Source organism: Gavialis gangeticus, unplaced genomic scaffold (assembly GCF_001723915.1).
Source record: "Gavialis gangeticus isolate Ggan-Ray unplaced genomic scaffold, GavGan_comp1, whole genome shotgun sequence".
Lineage (NCBI taxonomy): Eukaryota > Metazoa > Chordata > Crocodylia > Gavialidae > Gavialis > Gavialis gangeticus.
Genome location: NW_017729015.1, coordinates 16,034,419 through 16,042,332, shown reverse-complemented (window position 1 = coordinate 16,042,332; position 7,914 = coordinate 16,034,419). Strand labels below are relative to the sequence as shown.

The 7,914-nt window shown below is 59.6% G+C and overlaps 1 long non-coding RNA gene across 1 annotated transcript; it reads left to right on the top strand.

The window, feature by feature from the left end:
• Positions 1-3,989: 3,989 nt before the first annotated feature.
• On the top strand, positions 3,990-7,293 carry LOC109294113. The gene is made up of 3 exons (XR_002096468.1): positions 3,990-4,582; positions 6,685-6,779; positions 7,152-7,293. It is a non-coding gene; the product is annotated as an uncharacterized LOC109294113 (long non-coding RNA).
• The last annotated feature ends 621 nt before the right edge of the window (positions 7,294-7,914 follow it).

The following is a 7,914-nucleotide window of genomic DNA, read 5'->3' as shown; positions in this document are numbered from 1 at the left end:
GGCAGATGCATGCGTTTCCTTCCTGACAGATCAGAGGGCAGCAGCCGAGCCACCACCAGTGCTGCTTCCCCCGTGCACAGCTGAAATACGAGCCGCAACGTCCTCTTGCTGGGCCCCTGGGCCTCCCATTGCAAAGGGAGCAACTGGAACGTGGCTAAGGTTTCTCCCGTGTGGGCTTCTCGCTGCCAGAGCTCAAGGTGTTCCCGCAGCTGCTCTCAGTTTGCTGAGCACGGCCAAGACGAGACAGATGCTCCGGGCTGGGGAGAGGATGGAATTACCAGGAAGGGGACCCGCAGGCTGACTTTCTCTTGCCAGCTTGGGGACGGATCTGCCAGTTGAATTTCAAGTCTGCGTTTTCTAGGCCTGCACATGCGCACCGCTCCCCCCCACCCCATGCTTGCACACACATGCACACCCACCCCATGCATATGTATCGATGCATACATCCCATCTCACATGCACGCACACATACATACACACCACTTGCCAGCACAGGTTGGGATGCTCCTGGCAGCTCTTGTGTGAATGGGGGGAGCAGGGGATTATCTGCCTGCTTCCTTGAGCATGTGCCATCAGATGCTATCAGAGGGGTTTAAGGTCCCTAATCAGTTTACTATGAACTGTGCTGTCCCCAGGGCAGACGGCATCCTGCTACTAAAATAGCTGCTGTTTGCACGGTCCATCGATGACCCCCTTTGGGCTGGGTACGCAGCTGTGGGGGGAGGCCATGTCCATGATGGGGCGACATTTCCACACGGGCTCTTGCCCTGTGCGTGATGTGCATGTCCTGTACCTGTACTGTCCGCGGGGCTCCCTGGGGAACCCGGGCTCTGTTTCACAGCCTGGCTCCTCCTCCCAGGGCTGAGCTAAGCAGTTAATCCCAATGCAGCTCGGAGAGTGTCTGATCCTGCCATGAGGCTGAGCCCCTTTTACTGCTGGGGGGATGGAGGGAGACAGCTCAGACCGCATTCCCCTTTGTTTGCCCAGCAAGAGCATCCTTTGCCATGGCCATGCTCTATTTTAGGCTTTATGCTTCTGTCCAGGGCTGTAAAATCTGAGCATTTGCCATGTAAAGATCAATAGCGGTGCCAGGAGACTGGACTTCCGGGATCCTTGACTGTGCCTGATGGGCTTGGGGGAAGGGTGCGAGGCTGTCTGGCTCCAGGCAGTGGTATCTTTTTTGGAATAACCTGTGGCTGGAGTGGGGGGGAAGTCAGTGCTCATTGTAACGCTCTTCTTGGCTAGCCGTCGCTCTTAGACAGCAGGCAAAATTATCCCAGCAGCTCTCACAGCTCAACTTAATCTCCATGCCCTGCGTGCACAGCCGCTAGACCTGAAACCCAGCAAAGGCTGCTTCCACCCCCCCGCCACCCCGCTTCAGGTAAGTGATTGCACCCTGGGCCGGGACAGAAGGCAGTTGTGGCCGGCTGAGATCGAAACCAGCTTCTGGTGCGTGATCTTTGTTCAGATCTCTGCCTCTTGTTGGTCTCCCAGCTCTTGGTTCCCCCCCAATACACACACACTCCTCCCTGCTGCCTGCTGAAAGGAGCCTTGGAAAAAAAAATTGAGAAAGTTGTTGTGGTCTCGAGTTTCAGGCTGTTGGTGTGGAGCGGAATGAGGATGAGGAATGCCATTTAGCGCCATCTGCCCTCTGCTAATCCCCAGACAAATGCAGCCCTCCCATCTGGGCTGCCAGGCCCGGAGCCCAGCGCATCAGCCACTTTATCTAAATGGCTTTGGCCAAAGATAAGGTCATTAATTACAGGGGGATTAGGGAACAGTGCCGGCCTGGTCGGCTTGTATCTTTTTATCAATTAAAGGCCTCTCCACCCTGGCCCGACCCTGCACGAGCACTGTGTAGTCTTGGCGCTGTGCGGCTGCTGATTGATGCCTTCTTGCTGCTGCCGTTTCCCAGCCTGGCGCATTTGGCACTGGAAAAAGCAACAGAGGAAGGGCCAGGATGGGGATTTGGCCTTGGTGACCCATTCAATTCTGATGTGCCTCTGACGCACGGCTGGCCTTTACCCACCATGGAGACTTCCTTGCCTGGAGTCCTCTCCTGGCTGGAAGGGTTGCTCTGAGCTCTTGCGGTCCAGCTGGGCCAGTTCCAGCCTTCACCTGGGCCGGAGCGTGGTGCAGTGCTCATGACCCTGTCCTTTCCATTAGCCAAGCAACTCAGCCCTTTCCTGCCTCATCAGCACAGGGCCTGGCACTGCCAGTATAGCAGGCAGCTAACTCAGTCCCAGCACCTCTCCCCGATTCTTGGGGTGCCATTCTCAGTCCACCCCAGGGCCTGTAGCCCAATCTTGGGGGAGAGGAGCAGAGAGGCCAGGTAGAGCTGCTCCAACCTCTCCCTCCGTCCTCCTCACTGAAGAGGACTACCTCTGCCGCCACCGGCTAGCCAGAGCCAGCCTTCCTTGCCTCGTGTTTCAGCACAGGGGGCTCCCATCGAGGGCTGTGCCAGGGTAGCTTAGCTGGCACTACGTCCTGTCCCACCTGAATGGCCCTTGGTGGCAGGAGCCAGCTGCATGCTATGAGAAGAGCTACGGGGCAGCAGCGAGCCCTCCCCGGGAAGAGGAGAAGTTTCTTTGGAAAGATGTTGTCCGATGTCTTCTGGACGTGCCCAGCCCATCGCAGCCCTGCCTTGAGGGACACAGCACCAGTGCGGTCATCTCTGCTGCCCTAGGACTCGTCCTCGGAGTAGGGGCCTGGCAGAGGATGCCACCCCTCATCGAACCCAGGTGGCCCGTGGTAAGGCCCTGCTGGAGCTATGCCCTGCTCTTGGGGAGGACGGCTTGTGACAACAGGTGTGTGCCAGAGAGACGGATAGGGTTACCCCAGCCCTGGCAGCACACGGCCAGCATGGAGACAGCCCAGAACAATGGCAGGGAAGAGCAGCTGGCAGTGGCCAGGCTACCAGATGTCACTTGCCCCATATAACATGCACCTAGATAAGGCAAGAGCTGCTTAGAAAAGCCTCATGCTGGTCAAGGCAGAAGCGCTTCCTCCTTGGGGCTGCAGGGCAGGAAGGTGGGACGCTGCAGTCGGCAGTTGCCGTGCCTTCTATGCCACTGCCTTGCTCTACAGCCTTGGGCAAGTCACTTGACCTCTTTGGGTCTCTGTTTCCCCAGCTGCCAGATGGGATGAGACCAGGAGGGAGTGGGGTGCTGCTGACATGCCTGTGGCGGTTGAGGCCAAGAGGGGTGATGAAAAGCCTCCAGGTCTCCCCAGTGTGACCCAGGCCAAAGGATGCTGCCCTGTGTCTTTGCCAAGTGCATGGAGAACTTCCGGCACGTGCTGGGAGAACGACTGTGGGCAGATACCAGCGTGTAAGAGTGCAGTGTCCCCTTTTCTGCAGGGGATCCAGCTGCCTTAGCTCAGGCCCATCTCATGCCCCAGGTCTTTCCCCAACTTACTTCTGTGAGACCTGCTGAGCATGCCTGCCGAAGGCCCCTCCAGAGGTGAGCCAGCACACCACCACTGCTGACTGTAAAGGGAGAGAGCCTGGGAAAGTGTCCCCTTTTGCTCAAACCCCTGGGCAGGGGCTGGAAGGGGCTGTCTCTCTATTGCGCCATCCTTTCCTGATGTGTTCGTGCATGTGAGCAAGGGGATTAGCAGCCAGGAGATAATTCCTCCTCCCTGCTGCAAGCCTTGATCTCTGGGAAATGCCTCTCATTAGCTTGGGTCAGAGGGCAGCAGGGATATTCCTGGCAGGCAGGAGGACTGAGCTCTTGTCTTCCGAGGTTATTGTCCAGGCTGCTCTGGGCATGGGAGGAGATGGAGCCGTTTGGCGGTTGCACGTGGGGGAGGTAGGAGAAGCATCTGGGCTCAATGCTAATCTCCCTGGCACCCCAGTGGAGGCCATGGGCAGTGTAAAACGTGGATCAGGCTCATGATGCATGTGCTGGACCCCTCCCCAACCATCCACCCCTCCAGCAATGGGCGTTCCCATATGCAGAGGGCTGCAGGGGCTGTTTGGGGGGTGGCATGCAGACACGTGGCAGCTGCAAGGTGCAAACCGGACGCACCGGGGGATTAGCAGCCCCGAGCTGGATCTCACGTGCTCTTGGGTTCCCAGACTGGATTGCAGGGCAGGAAAGGACTGGACAGAGCAAACAGCTGGAGAAGCTGCCCGCCCGCCTGCTCTGCACAGTGCCCCTTCCCCACTCCATCCCTAGACAGGAGGGTAGCTCTGGCCTGGGGTCCAACTTGCCGGTAGCTTTTGCTCATCCACCGCTTGCCTCTGGCTGGCTGGGTGTGTGTGTGTGGGTGTGTGTGTGTGTAATGCACACCCAGAGAACCTGTTAACCCTTCTGCCAAGCTGTTGTGGGGGCAACTGATGAGAGGACAGCCAGGCTGTCTGCTTGGGCCCTGGTGCTTCCTTCTTGCTAAGCTGGTGAAGGAATCAAAAATCAGCCCTGAAATGACTGGGAGGCTCCATGGATTTCTTCTGCAGAAGCTCCCTTGAGGCTGGGGTCCCAGCTGGAGGGCATCACAGTCCGGCATCGCTGCCAAGTCGGTGGCTAGATGTCTGCAGGTCGTGGAGTTGGGGCATCTCTCACTGAGCTGAGCGTCCATGGAAGTGAGGATGCTGCCTGGGGCAATGGCCAGGTGGAGATGAGGTTTGGCATGGGATGCAGGGCATGTCTCTGGGGGTGAGTGCTCGTGGTACGAGGGGCTTTCAGGCCTTGCATGGGTGTCCCAGACCCCACTCCCCCTTTCCTACCCGCCAGTGCCTTGAAAGCTGGAAACATCCCTGCCCCAGGGCCAAGGTGCTGTCGGGCACCACTCCACCCTCCGCACCTCTGGGAATCCTCTTGCCAGGGGGCATCACGTCTCCTCCCACTGGCCTCTTGGCTGTCCTGGCTCTCAGGAGCACTTGTGAAAGTGCCTTCTCCCCTCCCTTGCCGAGAGACTTCTGCTCCAAGCTCAGCTCCTCCGCTGCAAGCCATGGGGCTGTCCTTTGCAGGGGAGATGTTCTTTGAAACCGTGTTGCAAGAGCTTAAAAATAAACAGGACTGTTGGCTGCAGCGAGTTGTGCAACGGCCGTGTGTACCCAGAGCTTTGTGATAAGGAGTAGAGTGGCACCCAAGCCCCCAAGCCTGATGGTGTAAGCAGGGTCTGGAAGCTAGGGCTTGCTTTAGGGCTGTCTCTGCTAAATGCGCATGCGGTGGGGGGCGGCTCCCCCCAGTACACACCTGGCTTCAGCCTGGGGAGGCACCAGCTCCTGAAGGGGTCTCGGCAGCTGGCAGAAGGTGCAAAGGTGTCTCGCCTTGCCTTCTCGGGCTGCTGTGAGGTGGCACAAGGCTGCTTTTGCTCAGGGGGGCCTGGCCAGCAGGGAAGGGGCCCTGACTCCATGCTGGTGTGGCTAGGAGCTGGGCAGAGCCGGGTTTAACCCAGGAGGCTCCCCTGGCCGGAGGACCGCCAAGGCAGCGCCAGGCCAGGTTGGGGTGTTCACTGAGGTCCTGCGTGCAGGCTGGGGGCAGGAGAAGGACCCCCGGGTGAGGGAGCAAGGCGAGTGGGTTGAGTCCTGGTGGGTCTTGGTTGCTGTTGGGTTGTGCTGCAGCCTGCAGAGCTCAACCTGCTTGGCCAGGGCCGCGTTAAGCCAAGATATCAGCCCAGGGAACAGGGCGCTGATGTGGGGCGCCCCGCGGCTGCCTGCAGAGCGCAGGGGAAGGCCTGGCTTTGTAGACGTGCCGCAGCGGCTCCCTGCCCTGTTGCCCGTGGCTTGGCAGGGGCTCAGCATCCAGTGGCCCCCAGACCTCGGGGAGGCTCCAGCCATGCCAGGAGATGCGGCTTCTTGTGCCTGCCTGTTTTCCCGCGCCCCTCCTGGCCCTGGCCCAGCTGGCTGAGCTCGGGGCTGGGATGCGGTCCCCGCGTGCTCTGCCTTGCACTGACGGTAGCAGGGCCAGGCTTTGATGCGGTTGGTAGGGTTCCTGGCTGACACTGGCCCTGCCACACGCGGGCAGAACAAGGGGGGATTATAGCCCACCCGTGGCTTGCCGGGGACCAGCAGGCCGGCTCCGCTGGGGCGCAGAGCCAGCAAACAAAAGCGAGACAAGAGACGTGGGCATTAAAGGGCCTGCACGTGCTTCCTCCAGCCTGGGATGCCATTGCCCATCCCATGTCCTGTGGCCTCCTGCCTCACGCTGCCCCAGTGTCCTCTGGGCCTGGCCGGAGACCTGGGGGGACTGCGACGAGTCACATCGGTGCAGCTCAGGAGTGGGCAGGGCTCACGGAGGATGGAAAGCAGCATGGAGGGGGTCAGGGGCACGAGGGACACGGCTCTCTCCTGGCACAGGCTCTGCCTGGGCTGTTCCCCGCATCGCCCAGTCCGTCCACGATAGAGCAGCCGCAGGAGCTTTCCTTGGCAGGAAGGGAGCTGAGGTCCGTGGCGCATGCAGCGCCTGTCCTGGGGATGCAGGGGCGGTCTTTGCAGCTGGACCAAGCCCCTGCAAGCTGGCGTCATGAGGCCTGAGCTGGGCGGCACGGGTCTGGGGCCAGCATGGCAGGAAGCACGGGGTCTCCGAGGCAGCTCTTGGTCCGGAGGAGCTGGGCAAGGCAGGGAGCAGAGAGGCTGCCTGGGCTCCAGCTGAATCCCAGCTCCAGCCTTTCCCGCAGGGGTCGGTCCTGCCATTCTTCTCTCTGTTGGCTGCTCTCCTTAACGAAGCTCCTATTTCACAGCCCTGCAGGTTGTGTTTCACTCACTCCAGCGATGTTATCTTTGTGTTTGCTTTGATCCTAAAAGAAGAATCCAGCCCTAGGGCCCCGGCTTGCTGGTAGAGCTTCTAGTTTATTTTTAACCGGAGAAAAATACGTGTTGTTTTTATGGGATGAGGCACCTCCCCAGCTGCACCCCGCTTTTCAAAATCCTAGGTCCACCCATGCCCACGGGAGCTCTCCGAGTTGCACTTGGGCTCCGTGCTGGGAGCAGCACTTCCCCCCGGGGCAGCGTTTGCCAGCGGCTCGTGGTGCCTGCTGTGCCCTGCATGTGAGAGATGCTTGCTTTACTAAGGGAGGTGCCCTGTGGGCATCTGATCCCTGGGCACACAGGATCCCTTACCTCTGCAGCCTGCTATCAGCAGCCGCCCCGGGGTTTACACGTGCAGGTGGGTGACTGTGCCCTGGATCCACAGGCCTCATCAGCTCAGTCTGGTTTCCTGCATGGGCCCCGTTGCTGAGACAGGGGCTTGGTGCATCTCTTTCCGTCCCACGATGCTTGGGATTTCCCCACCTGCTTGTGATTCCAGCATTGGGCATCGGGGAGCGGATGTGCCCGAATGCACCGGCGCAGCAAGGACTCTTCAGGTACAAACACCGTGGGGTGCGGTGCTGTACAGCTGTGGGGAGGCCGGGTGTTGTGTGGCTCCGAGGCCTGCGGCGGTTCCCTCGCATCATGTGTGGGAGCTTCTACATGGTTAGGGAAGTGGCATGCTAGACGTCACGTGCCCCATTTTGCTAGGATGGGTGGGTGTAGTCTCTGCAGATTTTCTATCCATTCATTGCATGGAGGAGGGAAATGGCATCATGCCCATTTTGCAGCTGAGTAAACCGAGGCACACAGAGACAAACTTGCCTGGGGTTACCAAGGGAGGTGATGGTCTAGCTAGGAAAAGACCCAGATCTCTTGAGTCCCAGACCATGAGGTCACACAGCCAGGGCATCAGTCAGCAAAGGACCCCGCAGGTCGGACCTGGGGGATGGTAGCGCCTGCTGCAGCAGTTGTTGAGGGCAAGGGCTCTTGCAGCCCATTCCGGGTAAAGCAGGAATGGAGTTTGCTTTCTCTGGGCGCTAGATAAGCGGGTGGCTTAGTGTCCCCGAAGCCATCGCAGCACAATATGTCCCCTGCTGCCGCGATAAGCACCGGGGCCAGTCTCTGTGAGCCAAGCTCCCGTGGGGTGGGTGCAGCCCATG